Source organism: Anopheles darlingi, chromosome 2, assembly GCF_943734745.1.
Source record: "Anopheles darlingi chromosome 2, idAnoDarlMG_H_01, whole genome shotgun sequence".
Lineage (NCBI taxonomy): Eukaryota > Metazoa > Arthropoda > Insecta > Diptera > Culicidae > Anopheles > Anopheles darlingi.
In genome coordinates, this window is record NC_064874.1 from 21,324,592 (window position 1) to 21,341,973 (window position 17,382).

At 48.0% G+C, this 17,382-nt stretch overlaps 1 protein-coding gene across 5 annotated transcripts in view; it reads right to left on the reverse strand.

Moving 5' to 3' along the window:
* Positions 1-17,195, reverse strand: part of LOC125959067 (uncharacterized) — a 24,155-nt gene extending 6,960 nt beyond the window's left edge. Inside the window, exons 1-2 of one of the 5 annotated variants that reach the window (XM_049691820.1) lie at positions 17,155-17,195; positions 15,159-15,640 (exon numbers count right to left, since the gene is read on the reverse strand). The gene's annotated coding sequence lies outside the window, so the exon portion shown is untranslated. The other 4 variants (XM_049691822.1, XM_049691823.1, XM_049691824.1 and 1 more) reach the window with 4 other exon arrangements.
* Positions 17,196-17,382: the final 187 nt, after the last annotated feature.

Below are 17,382 nucleotides of genomic sequence, written 5' to 3' on the forward strand. Positions count from 1 at the left end.
CAAACGAACATCATTTCCTTCCTCTCTTTCAGATAGCATTCGGAGCATAAGACTTGAAATTCCACCAGCTAGCGCGTCGAATGAATTATCAAGAGCATGGGCTCGTCCCAAAACTTTTGCATAGCTCCCTTTTACATACCCCAGTCCGCCCGCCCGCCCGCATGTCGATGACTAACGGCATCGATGGTTCATTGTCACCAAAGGTAGAAAAAAAAGACAGATTCACGTGTGTGCTCTTGGCCACCCTGGGGCCAGATTACATTATCAATAGACCATAAATCCGCAAGCGAACTTTTCCAACCACCGGCCTTAGCGGTACCAAAGGTCAGGGACACAGATTTATGGAATCAGGCGAGCAGAGGTGATAAGAAGCAGACGTTAAATTCGTTTGAAAAAGCAATTGAGGATTGAACTAAACTAAGAAATTTGCCATTATTTGTATGTGCTAGAATAAAGCTCATACTGTGGCAAGAGAGTCTCATGCCACGGACAAGAACAAGTAAATGTTGGCTGTAAACCGTCATCAATAATCCGCAGATGATGGAGTGACGTCGTTGTCTCGCCACCCGGGTCAACGCCGGTCCCTGGAAGCATAATCAACGAAGAAAATGAAAGCAATCGCGCCAGATTTCGACGGCTAGCGACACACCATTGGTGAGAGACAGCAATTTCGAGAACCAACCCTAGACAGCTGATAAACCCTATCGGTCATCAGCCATCAGAAGACACCGGCGGCAGACAAGTGCAAGAATCGCAAAACGGGTCTGAGGTAATGATTTCTTTTGTGAATTTGACTTTCTTCTTTAACTTGCACATAATATTTGCGAATGATACTTAAGAAATAATACTGATTACAGCCGGGACTGTACTGTGAAACACAGACGCGCTGAACATGTATTTTAAACCATGATGCGACATCAAAAGAACCATGCCAAACGATCAAAGTAGCGAAGTGTAAAGTAGTGGAACAAGAGCACCGAGCTGCTGCGGTGAGCGGGGCCTACTTATGATAATTCAAATTCGTCGTAAACATCGTCCATGGACGGCTGCAGATCCATCATCCTGTTAGTCTACAGTGTCCCAATCATGCACGATGCAATTCGTGACCATTGGCGGAACAGTTGTTATTTATTGAAGGTGATGAACAATTGTAGCCTTACCAAACACAACACCAACCCACGAAAACATCCGTAAAAGAACACAATTTTCCCGGTGCGCGATACCGAGAAAGGGAAAACAGTCACAACAACAACAACAACAAGCCGGTTAAACCGGTGCCAAGATGCTGAACACAACAAAGCACCCCGTTACCATTGTCCTCTCCCCTTCCTAGCCACATAGCCGATCCTTGGTTTAGTTCGTTCAGGTGGTAATAAATTTTAAAAATACCCAAAACGCGTCCATTTTCTCGCGAACATACACACACATATGGGGCGGTCACAGTGTAAGCCGCAGCGCTGCTACCGGTGCTGCTGCTGCGTGTGCATCCTTTTTGACATTGTCACGGTACAGTAGGTGTCAGCAACCTCCAACGTTCTTGACCAAACTCGCGGCCAACTGTGTGAGATGGATGCATAATTCATGTGACGCAATTCATGGCCTGCCGTTTCTGTGTGTGTTGTGCTTGATCCATTGGCGGAATCGGCAGTCCCGATCACTCTGCATACCCTTTTCGGATGCTAATATTTGACCCCGACCGGAGAACACATAAAGGGTTCCAGCGAGAGACGTCAGGTGACACTCAACGTGACAAATGAATAGATTTATTTCATGGTTGCCCCTAGTGTCCGTGCAAACAGGGACGCTGCGAAACAACCATTGGAATAGTAAGCTTTGACCAGCTGTTCCATTGAATCCAGTTCTGTAGATAGGATATGGTTTGAACTGAATCTCGATTTAAATGCTGAACTGCTTAAATGGACACATGCAAAACGCATGCATTGCGAATGTCACAATGTGTAAGTCGTTCGATCACGCCCATTAGTCTTAAAGCAAAGTCATTAAACTGCTCCATCTAACAGCCCAGCCTCCTCACGTGTGGTTGGTGAAGAATGATAATTGTACTGAATTTGATAAGATAATTACTGTCTACATCGATCAATACAGTGCCAAGATTGAACAGGCAGAAAACGGGGGGAGCATGGGTTTGGCAGAGAATGGTAACCTTTTACAGTGCGCCGCTGCAGCCTGCAGCTACCTTTACCACCCCGTCCCACCTGTTACAACAACACAACAAATGTCACAATCGGGACGTGCTAATGAAAAGACCACACGCGACTCAACGATCAAGGGCCCGCGAAGGAGACGACGCCTGGCGGTGCATTGAACGGACACGTATAAATAGGCATCCTCATCCCGTTTGGCAATCATCCCACCAGCAAAAGGTTCGTCCGTGCGCTTAAATATCCCATCGAATGTGAATCTGGTTGCTGGCGGTGATCTGCTCCTCTCCTTCGTCCTTCAATTAAACGGAATTGAATTGCACTTTGAGGACACTCGCGGGCTGTGGAGTTAAGGAGTGAGCCGTGGCCGCAGGTCCCGATGAACCCTTACCGAAGCCGATGGAATAGTCTTTGTCGATTAAGAACAGAACGCCAGCCAAGGATAACGATCAAACATTGTTAAGCAGTCGACAAACGAAAACCAATTTAAGGGTTGCCGAAACTGCGGGCTTCGTGGTGTGGTGCACATCATTATGAGCGTAGAAGTGTCTCTACTTCGTTCGCCATTCTGCCGAGCGCTGGAGAGACCCGACTCGACCCCCGAAGGATCGATGCCTTTCTAGAACTTTGTCGGACGAGCCCCGAGACTTCCGTCGCTCTGGCTGTCTGTCCCTGGTTGGTGCTTCCTTCGAGGCGTGCATTCGTTAGTTCGCTAAAAATAGCTGCCATCGCCGGTGCTCCAGCAACGGATATGACCTAAGTGGTCCGTCCACAGGGCTTCGACTATTTATCAATCGACTCATTTCGTGCGCTTTTCCATTTACTCTTTCCCAGGACTGGTGTGTCTGTCTAATTGAATTTCAGTCGTTCAGTCTGGCTTGGTTCTTGGCTGCACGCTCCCCACTGAAGGCACGTTGCCGGTTTCAAGAGGGCCGCGGGCTCGCTTTTACCTCCGCTGCAAGAATAATAATTTTCACCTGGCGTGGTACCGATTGGTACCGAACTGCAAACCGACCCCACCCTTTGACCTAGATAAGCGCTCACAATGGGACTGAAAATGCTCCACAGAACATTTGTGTGTGTGTGAGTGTGTTTGTGTGTGAAGACAGTCTTTTTGGGTGGTTTGCATCGTGGTGGTGCTGCGCTTAAGATGGTGGATCGCATCTTATGCTGCCACTGGTCTGCTTCAGTATTCGGCTTATGTAGCAGCAAACTTGAATTATGCACAGCGATAGCTTATGTTTCGCATACGCCAACCAGAGCACACCGAGCAGAGCACCTCGCTCCTCCTTCCGCCAAGTGGGAGCTCAGATTGCAAAATACAGATGCAAGGAATGCACGCGACTTGCCTTAGGATGCAGCTGCAACGCGGATCCTCATCTTACAGAGTGGTTCTCACGCTAGGCTTCCTGCTCGTCCATTCTAGCATCTAGCTCTTGGGGCGAATGGGCAAAAAAGGATATAAATATTATGAGGTCGGCTCGAGATGGGGCTGGAATTTTATCTATGGTCTAGCGCAACTGCTGGACCAACACCTTGGGGCCAACTCGGTGAACTTGGTGGCCGGGAGTAGTAGCAGCGAGAGCACTGCATACATTATTAACACCGCCTAACTGGAAAGCACCAGAAATTGAAGCCAAAAGTAACGGGCTCCATCCAATGATGATGCCCAGGTGCCCACCACCACCAACAAGAGTGCTCCGACTAACAATCTAAAATTGAAAAGGAAATGACGTTACCACACCGCACACCGTGTGGTTCATTGCATCGTTTCCGCATTATTTCCGGTTCCGGGAGTACTCCCTTCGAGGACGAGTGTTTACTGGCGATCCGGTTTGTGGGACTCAAGAGGATATGAGATTGGCTGCAGCACACGGAAGCACCGTGCTACGTCGAAAATCCTTCCATGACTAACGGTATTCCGAAGGTGGAGGAACCATTTGCTTCACCCGGGCATTCGCTTCTGTTCCACGAAATTTCGATTCGATTTCACCAGAGTTCGTTTGTCTTCGAAAGCTAATTTCGTGAAGGAAATCTTGATTTATGCCATTAAAACAGCGTCTCTGTTATGGACTTTGTTGAAGCATATGTTATTGAATGACTCTTCCATTGAAACACTCTTTAAATATGTGCTAAATGGAGCAGATTAAACAAATGTACACCACGATCGAGGCGTTTGTGTTGTGTTAGTATCGGAGGGCTACCAAGTACCGACTTCACTTTACCAATTTCAACACCGTATACATGCGACAAAGTAACGTCCGTTCTGAACCGACGCCAAGCCGTCTGATGGCTCGGTACCAATAAACATTGCTCAGCCGCACAAACCGCACAAGAAGGTTACAAAGTGGCACCCATTACGAGTGCTACATCACAGTTTCAATGGACCATAGAGTGTAGCTAAAGCAGAAAAATACGAGAGAGTTCCCACTCCTTTACTTTTCCGACTTGATCCGGAAGTCTACAAAATAAACAATAACGCCGGCAGTTGTGGTGCCATTCGTGCGCTTGAGAAGTTTTAAAATGTGAAAAACATAAATATGTTTACCGATACCGAGAGGCCATAAATGCCTGGAATGCTACGCTTTGTCATCAATATCCACCACCGTTCTTCTGGGACCTAACGAATGCTTCGTAACGCAATTGCGTCGTTTGTGCACCGCTCGATCTTGTTGGGGTTGTTGTTGTGATATCTAATCTGGCACCATGATGGTCTGATTTTTATCACGTGATCTTTCTGTACAGATCATAGAAGGACAAAAGCTATGACAAAGCATGGTCATAGCGGATTGTACATTCTTCATTCGTCGCGAGCAGAAGAACAGCGATACTGGACCCTTACAAGGACAATCATACTTGGAGCGTAAGCAAAGCTGATTGAATTAGACGAAACACTCTCGCCCCAGCTTTCTTCGTGAATCAATCTCTGGGCCGCTGAGCCGATGGCGTAGCAGCAAACTTAATTTTCCATCATACCAGTTCCCATTTCCATTAGCTTGGTCCGCAGCAAAACGGATGCTTTTAAGAACGAGCAAAGAATCAAAGCATCAGCGATGTAGGTCAACTTCTCTGCTTCCTATTAGACAGCGGATAACCACGTTTTCCTGCGTCCATTGCAAAGCGGGGACAGAGCGCTCGCGCTTCCGTGCTGCGGTGATTTCTTGTGCAATAATTGAAGATGTAATTAGATGGCAAAATGATCCTCTACGTACACCCGTGTAAACGGAGCTCTTCTTAAAAGAGCGTAGAGAGAGAGAGAGGGAAACAATGTCAAGATGGATAGCAAGAATATCATTAAACGCATTAAGAGTGTGTTTGTCGTTAATTCAAGAATATTCTCCACTCCAGCAGCGCTCCAGTGTGCCACGTCCTACAATTCGTATTCCGATTGCGGTCATACTTATGTAACGACGAAATCTGAGTCAATTGTGGGGTGACTGCATAATGAATGATGCATGGATTTGTTGTAACATAATCCACAGACACGGTGCGGCCTCCGATTCACCACAACCACCACCCCTTGACAAAGCTATGCTGTTGAAATGGGACACTGAATAGCTGAACCATTCTGATTAACAACCATTTCTTGCAAGCGGTCAAATATACTCCGCGTTCTTTCTTCTGGAACAGCGCATATAAGTTACCGTTTGAATTTCAAGGTCCTCGCACTCACAACGTCACACACCATCGGCATCTCATGGTGTTCCCATGGTGACCTCATTCGTTTGGACCTCGACATGTGTCGCCATAGGGACCACACCTACCGTGCGCGTGCTCTCCAGATGGAATGGAAACGAATAAGAACCAAGCCACGTATGCACAGATTCTAAGCTAGAATAGAAGATGGCGTTTTTACGATTCACTTCAAACACAATCAGCAGATCGAACGATTGCAGGATCGCAAAATATGCGACTTTTTTTCTTTACCGTCGATTTCCGTTTTACCCGCAAAAGCTTATCACTAGCAAAATCACCAACCAACCAACAAACCCTCTCATCATTACCATCGTTTGTTGCACAACCGTTGCTGTTGTCGTCGTTACCGCCGCCGCCGCCACCGTGATCATTGCCAATCGCGCACTGCAAACGGTTTCCGGCTTTGCTCTGGCTTTCAAACGAACCGCGCTCACCAAACTTAACCCGGTCGCTGGGCAATTAGTGCACTAGACATGCCACGGGAAGGGGCCACAGTTGGACCGGAGTTTTGTGATTGTAATTCCTCCGCGTATCGGATGGCGACGTGTCGTAATTCGTTTCACGGATGCACACGGCGAATTTATACAGACTAGAGTCTCTTTTGTGCTGTGCCGCTCAAGGGCCACGCGGTGTAATGATTTATGTTAAATAGATCGCGCCACTTTAAAGTACAAACTCCACCGAAAACTATACCACTGTAGGGCACACAGAGGGACACGGGCACGGATGCCGTTGATGCACTATTTAGATCAGCTCGAAGCGATAGCATTGGCCACGGTTTTCAGCATCAGCATCACACCATCATGGACGGACATAGCGTGCCGCGAGTGCGTTCCGGTGGTAATGGTAATCACTTCCATTCCTTCCAGAACCATTCCAAAGGGGCCGCGCCTTATCTCCGGCGTCACGGTGAAAGCGACAGCAGCAGCAACAGCAGAGGAGCGGCGAAGAAACGGAGGCTGCTGCGGAGCGGCGCGTTATCAAGTGCGGAAGCACTCCAGCGGCTCCAACTGTCTTCGATAATCTGCGACCGCGTGCTAGAACACGTTTCGTTACGCTCCCAGTAACACACGTAGCCAAGACGCCGACACCGCGTTTGTCCCGGTTGGCAACGCGCTAATTTACCAACTAATAACGTTATCAATCAATATCGAAATTGGAGCTTATGATGATCGAACGGCGTGCAAGGTACGAGAACGTATCCAACGATCTCTCCGGGCAACCAACAAACATTCACGAATGCACCGGCCCGGAACACGGACACACACTGTCACAAGGACAAGGGGCAGTGGCACTTTGCGGAACACACGCGTGCGTGTTTTTTGCCAGGCCAATGTTGTTGTTTTGGTTGTTTAAAAATATCCTTTTTCCCACGCCTTAAACCCACGGCACGCCTGCCAACGCGTAACGTAGCGTAACAAACACACGCGACGAACGTAATAAGGCCAGGCCAGGCCCGGCGACGATCCAACAGCGATGCCAAGCGCGGTGCCCCACACCACCTGCACGGTAATTATAAACAAAACAGCTGACGCCGAAGAACGCGCACGGTATTGGCGGACACTGACGCTAACCTGCGTCGCGCACACTGGTTGTGCCGCGAATGGCGCACGATCATGGGTGACCGTGCTGGTTACTGTTGGTTGTCTTTACGGTTGGTGCTCTGCGTTCAACATCCAACACCACCACTACCACCAGCACTGGCTAGGCTGGCTTTATCATCGATCGATGGTAACACTGTCCGTCCATCCCCCATCCGCTTAGTCTTCTCTTATGCGTTAGCATGCGCCATCACAAAGGATTTAGAACGCTCAGCAGCAATCGGAAGCGATCGATGGAGCGAGCACTCAAAAGAACAAAGCTTCCAAAACTATGTCCGAGCAGAGCAGAGTGAAGAAACCACCTGTTTACCACTAGAGCGCGAACGCGGAATAGAACCACGGAATGCTACCGGTTGTTTGATGTTCCGTTCCCTTTGTTCAACTCGATGCCTCGAACTGTCCGATCAGAGCTCACCGAAGCCGGAAACAAGACTGGCAGACTGGTAGTGAAGCGAATCGGTAGCGAACCGGCTTCCCACCATCCGGACGTTCTCGGACAGCCCCGTTTGCTCAGCGAATGAATCGACGACCGACTATGATCGGACAACAAAGTGATTCGAGAAGAGAACGGCAGTGATCGAGAGCAAGAGAGTAGGCTGAAAAAGAGGGTTCTACAGCACGATCGCGGTGACGATCTCTCGACAAGATCACGAGAGCTTGCCTTTACCGACGAGATGTTGATGTTCATTTTCATGCTCCACGATGCCGAAACACGTCGGTTGTTGTCCATCCTTGGCCAGTTCATACCAGAAACGTTCGCTTTGCGTAACCGCCGCTAACACAAACGAAACCATCTCTTTATCCATTTAAAACTTCCTTGACCTTAAGCGGTCCTGCAATCCACTAGCCACATGTTCACTAGGCAGGACAACGCCTCCGGCACTGTGCAGAGCCGGAGTTTCCACTGGCTTTGTCCTTCCCACTAATCGTGTGCCGTGTGCCGAGCGTCCGGAAAGGCTTAATGTATTTATAATTCCCATAAACATGCATCCACCCTCTTCCCACAAACGTCGGAGTATGCAACGAATGCCATAACATAACAGAGCGCGCGCATAAGGAAAGAAGCGGGACGAGGCCCCACATTGCAGGCTTTTAAGAAAGCAACCCTCTTCCAGGCTTTGGCACGTGCCCGGCACAGCAAAAGCCGCCCTTGAACCACGAGCCACGGTGGCCAGGTTCAGTGCCGGACAAACGGCGAACGCGTGCTGGTGTGTGTGGTGAAAGCATGGCAACCATGCGCCTCCACCTGCACCAGGCTCAGGGGTCGAGGTCGTGTAGTGTACGGCCAGTCTTAGACTATACAAGCCCTTTTTTGGTGCAGAGTGTATCCACCAGCGAACCACCACCACAGGACACGTGCAGCTCGGATCGGACCAACCGACCCTGCAAAGGCGTTCACGGCAAAGAGTTGCTTAATCGATGGAACCATCGAAGACAGAGAGAGAGAGAGAGAGCGAGGATGTGTGTTGCTTGTTTCGAGCTGTTGTTTGTCGTTTTATGCCGGACAGTGTGACAGGCGAGTTGTTATTCGTACTTCTGTACCGGTGTCTTCTTCGGTGTCTCGATTTATCGTTAAATTAAAAACCGAAACGTGCCAAACATTGCACAGCGCTGCCAATAGCAATTGTTTGCAAAGCAAATGATTGCAATTTCGGTCGACAGGTTGTCACAAATTAAGTTCTATTAAAAACCTCCTTAATTTGCTTCATCAAACGCAAAAAGAAACGAAAGTAGAGCCTCGTGGAATGGGATAACGATAGATCATCCGCTGTCACCGGTATAACCATCGGACTCAGGGAAACACTTCTCATCAAAGCGAATTTCTTTCAATACTTTGAAGCCCTCTCGGTTATCTTGAAGCATCTATTTGAAGTAGGTCGCCAGCAGGTCGGAGAACACAAATGATTGCAAATGCTCCACCGTGCACTGCCCGTGTCCCGGGACCTAGATAGTTCTGGCTCTGGCTTCTGGTTAAATGATCAAAAGCTCGAAACCGTTCTCGACGAAAGGTTGGTTACTGGTTGTAGTATGCTGCATCAAAGAGCTATTAGGCTACCGGACCCCTATCTGGAATGCTGGAACACTGGACCGGACACAATTTCAACATCTCATCAGTGTCAGTCCGGTGTCCGGCGGCCAATGTGGTCAGAGTCATGATGCAGCCAACTGTACCAAGCAGTGTGCTGGAGCAATTATATCAACAGTTTCCGTCTCTTCCCGGCTTCCTTCAGTGCTTCCTCCGCTGCATCATCGTACCATTTTGTTGACGTGTCCACCGGAACGTGCATCTCTAATGTCATGTGCATCTCACGACGGTCCATGAATGACACGTGAGATGAGACGGTTCGTTGATGACAGGTCGACGTTGCGCCGTAGGTATTCAATACAAGCGTAATCGTACAGATTACATGTGTTTTGCGTTGGTCTTCTGGGAGACGAGTCAGAAACAAATTATTATAACATTTATTTATTATGTTTTAATTTCAGAAATACAACTGAATCACTTTCCATATCCATCACGATCGATCGTGACAGAATGGTGCGAACCCAACCCAACAGCAAGCACACAATGCCTCCTTTGTTCGCTTTCATCGCGAGAAACGTCACGACCTTTTATTGGTGACGACACCGAAAACCCATTTCCACGGCGCCGGCGGCATCGACAAAAGAAGACGACGACCGTAAAGGTGACGCCAGGCTGTCGTGTAACTGAACCGGCGAGCGAGGCTCCAGGGAGGTCTCACGGTCTCCACTGGCGCTACATAATCACGCACACGCACACTCGCCACATTGCGGCGAATTGAGCGGAATTGATGGTCCGTGACAACAGTTTTCCGCCATTTGATGATGGCCACAGCAGCAGCGGTGTGCGGCGCGAGGAGCGGTGGTGATGAATCCATTTTCTATGCAAAGCGAATTCATTTCACTTGCGCCCGCTGGACCATCGACTAGACATGTTGGCGCCACCTTGGATCTATTTGGCCAATCGTGTGGTTAGCCGTTTACTGTGTAATGAATAAAATAGAAAGATTCTAAAAGCCACTGGGGATGAACTTTATTGACCGAAGACTAATCGCTTTTGATGGTAAATCATAATAGTTGAGTTTTGTTTGGATATAAAAATGGACACGAAAAATATTATGAGCGGTCAAACTGGCAACTGATTGAATGCCCAATGGTTGCTCTTCCATTTCTTCGATCCAATAAAAAATCTCGACTCGATTCCTACTTCATATCCGTGGTGATGAATGTGTGTACCACATATTAGCAACAAATGATTCTCTTTAATTTTTATGTTTTTTCAGACATAAACCAACAGCAACACAACAAACAGATACACACCATTCTACAAATTTACGCAACCGCGACTGCCAACGAACTCCATAAATTTGGTCGAGTTCAAGGCGAGCGCTTTTTATTCATTTTTTTTTCTTCTTTTGCTCTTCGCTGGAACCACCCCCTGGGGAGTGGCGAGGTCAGTGAACAGAATCCTTCTTCGCACAAACGCATTTTTCCTGTTAGCGAACGCGCGGCCCTGGACACATTATTGTGCGTTCGGTAGTTGTCCAAACGTCATAAAGTAAATTGGCGAGCGGGAAAGTCAAATAAACTCAAACGCAAACAATAGTTTTATGACCCACCCCCATCCCCCCTCCCCTCTACCCGCTGGTGGCCTCGGGAAGGAAGCACGGTACCGGTTTTGTTTGGAACTGCGTTTGGATTGGAAACCCCAAAAGCTGAGTGTGGTGCTGGTGGCTGGGTTGTTTTCTTTTGTCCTCGATCGATCCGTTTCCGTTTTCCTATTTCGGGTTGTGGTGGCCATTTCTATGCTGAATTATGGTGACACATTAATGATAAAAGCGTAAAAAGACGAGGTTCGCACAGCGGTACCATACTTGGCCGTCGGTTTTCGCTTGTGGTTGAAATGGTTTGCACGTCATGTATAGATTATGTTTTGCGGTTGTTAAACGCTGCAAATGGATTACTATTTATAAATTTCCTGATAGTTCGCCTCGGGTTTTTTTTTTTACCTCAATTCCCAATTGATTGATTAGCTTACAAGCACAAAAGCTGTAAGAATATATACCGAAGAAAATGGCAATCATTTATCTATTAACATCTCGAATTTCCCTCAGTAGCGGCATCAAATTTATCGATCCCAACATCTTGCCAAAAACGCCACACGGTGGCTATTTTTGTGCCCATTATCACAACCGACGGGACATACCGGTCCGTTACAACCCGTTATGGTCATTCATCACACATCATAAAGCCACACACTGCCATTGCCAAGGTCCTTAATCGATTTTATGCGGCAAGGTTATCATTATCACGTCTAGACGCGACAGTACCAACACGCGGGGTGGTGTGTGGTACCCCATTGCGCTGGTAAAATAAAGACACCGTCAGCTGTTTATGAGCCATAAGGATTGGCTTTTTGGTTTCGCATACGACGGGCATGTTCTGGCCATTCTTTGGTTGCGTAACTTTTTCATTAACACCGCGCGCCCAAACTTCTTCGGACAGTACCTGTCGCCAGCTGTGGTGACGGCGTTAAGCACCGCTGACATGCGACAGAAAATGGCTACTTTGTTCATTATAACATAACCACCACCACCATCAAACCGACAAATCTTGGTCGAACATGGTACCGCGCAATGTTCGCCGGAACTAAATGAAACGCGTAAAGCAGATGAGCATGGACATGGCTAGCGTTGCCGCGGTTGCCGTGGGGCCGCAAATGGGTGGAAATACTTTCCGCGAACATTATGAATAATGAGCCCACTTACAGCAGCTGTTACTGAACGCTGTTGCTGGTTAAATAGTGAAAAGTGGAGCAAACAATGACATACGATGTGGTATGCTATCACTGCCACCATCAGTGCTAGTAGTAGGGCCAGCATGAACGTGAAAGCACATCCTGTCCGCTGCTAGTGCGGGCACTATCTGCTCATCGACCGGAACGGCCGGCATGGCAGAGTAGATCCTAGGTTTTCCATTTATGCCAACGCTTTTGGGATGGCTATTCTACGTAGCACTTTCCTTCTCTCGTTTTGTTATGCCTTTGTGGTATGCTCACAAGTGTTATGCTCGCATAACATCAGCTCTAGCGGCAGGGCGCGCACTAGGCGGACCAGGCGGGAAAAACGATGACCAATGCGCAGCACCATTGGGTGTGGTGGTTTGGTTGCCCAAGGGAGGCAACGAAACAGTAAATGATGTATCGTTAGCCGGAAGCTGTAGGTACCGGATGCTCGGGCCCGGGAATTATGTTCACCGTGGAAGCGTGTCTTCGTTGTTATCGGGTGTATCCCACTCATCTAAATCTATACGGCTGGCAGACTGGTGACTCATTTAGTGGTAGCATTTATTCTGTTGTTGTAATTTGCTAAATGGAATGGATTTTTTTTTTTCCTACTTTCACTTGGCACTTTTGCTAGCGTTGCGAAAGTATAATAAATATTGAGAAAGTGGAACACAAATTTCTCTTTTAGATTAGAGGAAATACTATGCAAATGCAATCATCTATCCACGAACTGTACCTTCTACATTCTTTATATACGCTTCGAAAAAGGTCAAAATAAATCCTTCTCATACGCACTTCCAGCTTGAGGCATAGAAAACATCATCGCTCTCGATCAACCTGTCGAACTGCATGCAATTGGATGTCGATGAAATTACCATGTATGAAAACATTTGCATAAATATTGCGCTTCCCTGGACCTGCGCAAACCGAGAAGCACAAATAACCATTGTGGTACCACACACGATACGACCAACAACTTTCCAAGTGGCCCATCCACGACAACACAACCCGAATCAAGTACCACCGAACACAGCACGGAATGCGGAAGGTCAAGTATGGGATGAACCATACCGCGAGATTGGCCATTTTATCAAAAGCGAACTGCAGAGTTTTGTGACAAAGTGTCGAACGAGCATTGCACCGAAACAGCTCCACTTGTTTGTGGATCGGCCGGTTTGGTGCCAGTGCTATCCTCGTTGACACCGCTCAAGCTGCGTTTCGGCGGGGACATTGGACAATTGCCAGCCACGATCGCCATCGCCAATGTTCACCACAATGTTCCCACGGAAAACCGCTACAGTTTGCCATTCGATTTTCGCCAAAAACCCAACAACTCTGTCCTCACTTCCACTGTTCCGGGTTGTGTTGTACCCTCGAACCCTGTGATGCTCGGTTGCAGTTCGAGCCCCAACCGAGCAGCAGGAGCTGCACAGACCACGTGGATGGTGGCGCAGAGGATGAAAAATATATCTCTCGCTCGTCCTCAGCGTTCTGCACCCGGTTCTTTTTTTTTATTTTTGTGTGGAAGTTGTCGAGTTGTAGAAGTTGGCCATGGCCATGCAACGGAGGCCCGAGGCCGAACGACTCGCTGCAGTTGGAAAAGTTGGTCACACCAAAAATCAACAAGTACGTCCTGCATTTGTCACCGAGTCACGGTGCAAGGGATACGAACATTGCCGGTGGCTGCGTGAGGAGGTTTCGCTCGTTCGCTCCGCATCGGTGTGGCTGAAGTGCTGATGCAGACAAACGCTCTGCAGTCACATGCATCACGTTCCAACGCTTTCGTCAAGCCAAGCCCACGTGCGTCATGTAGGAAATCCAGCGAGTGGAAAAGAAGGTGGGTAGTGAAACTGGATGGAATGAAAAAAAAAACTGTTGCCAATTGTCACCATCCAGGCCAATGATGGCTGTGTTGGTGCTGGACGGGCGATGAAGGGAGTGTACATGGCGTGTGAACGTGATTCTGGTTTTCGGCGTAGCAGTGGAAAAAAAACACCATGGCTTTCAGCAGCCATTAATGCGCCAAAAGTTGGACTGCATTCTAATCATAAATATAATTTTTGTACCATAGTTTTTTGTAACAAAATTAAGAAAAACTTAATGTTACTTAGTATATAACAAGCGCAACTCTGTACCATGAAGAGTGAAACAGGTTCTTGGATAATGCTGAACCAAGAACCACTTTACAGCCTACACCATCACCGTTGTAAAGCGTTGTGTTGGTTGATCTGCAAACTGCAGCAGCGGGCTCTGGCTGGTGGTTGACGATAAGGGAAATATATCAACAAGCAATACAGCGCCGCATCGCAATCGCAACCGAGGTGTTCGCTTCGCTAGCTCCGGGGAGGGGACAAGGTCATACACCTATCCGCCATTCGACCGAACGGTATCAACGATACACCCAAGAATGCACCAACCAGACCGCCGGGTGCGGATTTATTAATGCAGCAACTGGTTTAGAGACCTGTAATGCGCATACTGCAGGTTCACTTCATCTCGCAGACAGAGAAAAAAGAAGGAAAAACGTCTCGCCCCCGTCACGTCCGCCACTCACTGACTGACCGAACTGGTTCTGTGATAGTTACAGCAAACGGATTATGCAAGTGTCATGCCTGCCACCCCGGGCCGGTCTGTAAAAGTCTACTTCACTGATAGATCTACATCGGCATTAGCTGGCAGTGCGCTACACTTTCTTGCCAACTTGCCATTAAGCGCTTCTCTGTTATACAATTCTCCCGAAGGTGGACAGGATATGTTTAGCTTCTCATTTACAGCCATATCTTATGTGAGCAGTATCCTTATTGGATGTTTGGACTTTAGAGTCCGAATTCATATAACAATTACTTACAACTAAAGATAAAACCACAAACAGGACCTCAGTTCGATACTTACACAAACTCTGCTTAAACTGTGGAACGATGCTAGAAAACTCGGAACTGGCACATCCTTGACAGTTGGTTGAACTTTGAAAACCGGACCGATACCTCTTTCTTCCGGACAATTGTCGAGAGTGTGTGTGTGTGTGTGCGTGTGGAAACTCTTCGTTGACACTGAACCGTTCTGCCACTGGTGACGACCTTCACGGACGGTTCACGGAAAAAAACACGCGCAATCCGCGGAATCAAAAAGTCCTCGTCTAGGCCAGCAGGGGACCAACCGTTGGCAGGCGAGGTTTTTCAATGCTCGAACGAAACGAATTTATTGACGAAACTTTTCGAACGCGAAGCACACTTAAAACACTATTTTTGAACTGCGGGACAGAAGCACGACCGGCCGTAGCAGGCGTTTGTTTGGTGACCTTTGCTGGTGTTGCTGCTGCGGCTACTACTTCTGCTGATGCTCCACACCGGAAGGCAAGCGCTCTGCTGCTGCTACTAAACGAAAGTAAGCGAACGCAAGCAACAACGTTAGTGAACTGAAAGAGCGACCTCCAGAGAGAGAGAGCGAGAGAGCGGCGCTACGCGAATCGCGAATTCGGAAGACACGAGCTCGAAATCGGCTCATTTGCATAAACGCTGGCCGATGTCACCCTGGCTACTAACACCGTGGCACGGGGCCGTAGTAGGTTCCACGCGAGTATCGCGAAAAGAGAGAATGTTTGGCGAGCGTTTCCGTACTATCAGTACAGCACAATGGAGGTGTCGTTCGCTGGTGAGGTGTGAACGGCAACGGCGATTGTGCATTATACGACTGGTACAACAGGCCAAAGCATATTGATTGATTGTTTGTTTAAATGATTGGATAGCGTTGGGTTTGAGAGAGAGAGAGAGAGAGAGAGAGAGAGAGAGAGAGAGAGAGAGAGAGAGAGAGAGACAAACACTTCTGCATCACTTCTGCTGAAGCAGATAAAAGCAGGTTGGTGAGGTTGGCTCTACCCTTCCTCATTCGGTCCGGTGGGGTGAGGTGGCTACGCATGATCAGCTGCTGCGGAGGCCACCCCTAACAAACCACCCACCCACCGTTCGATGTAAAACACACACAAACACACAAGCAACGCCACTCCGTTGAAGTACGCATACTCATAAGTAGCACGTACGCATCACTGCACTCGCGCCCCCCCGGTAAAGTGTCACGCAATGCGGCGCACACGATTTCGTTGCCAAGGGTCGTGCGTCTGGTGAACGGAGCGAGTTTTAATTGTCCCCGTTCAAGTCCAAGAACAAAGAGCGAAACGAGTTCGACGGACGGTAGTCTGCGCGAATCTCACCTTTCATTAACGGGTTGAAGTTAGGAACTACTTCTTATCGAAAAAAAAACGGCCCACTTTGCTGGCGACCACTGTGTGTTGTTGTAGCTACACGTCACACGTACACGCTTCTCCAAATACGCACTACTGGCTCGTGATCAGAGTGGGCTATGTGATATTCAAATTTGAATGTTTTAGTCACCGCAGACATAAAGCAGTCGTGAGCGAAGAAGAAAACAACACCACGTTCTCTCTCGCTCTCTTTTTCACGCACGAACTATCGCAGGGTGAAGTCACCTCGTGAGAAAACGTCAAAATTCCGAGTACCGCAAGGACTCGATTCGAATACACGCACACACCAAAGCAGGCAACATAAGGCTTATGCTGCAACATAAAAGGACACCGAACGCACACAACCACACACATGTACCGGGGGGGAAAATCTGATTCTTTTTCGTGATAAACCTTGAAGTTTTTCTTTTGGAGTAAACGAAGAAATGAATCAATCTGCACACTAGCCCGTCTCTCAAACGCGTGAAACTCCAACCAGTAGCAGCAAGTCAGTCGTTCGAGTGTGGAGAGATAAATTTAAATCGGCTGGTAAATAACCACACTAATTGGATCACCAAACACGAGATGATAACGCTTTGGCGACAAAAGTACTTGCTGAAATTAACTTAACGTTAACGCGAAGATACTAACCACGTTGTTGGAGAAAGAAACACGAAGCGCACACTACGACGGATCTTCGACGAAAACACTCAAAATGTCGACGAACGATCGACGATTTTCAATGTCCCGCAAGCCCGGGCCACACGGTCCGTAAACTGTTGCGTGAACCGATAAATTATTGCCAAAAGGTTTACGCTTCATGTGGCAGCCATAAGGTAAAACTTTTGGTTTTAATTTTTCCGTTTACACTAGAATTTA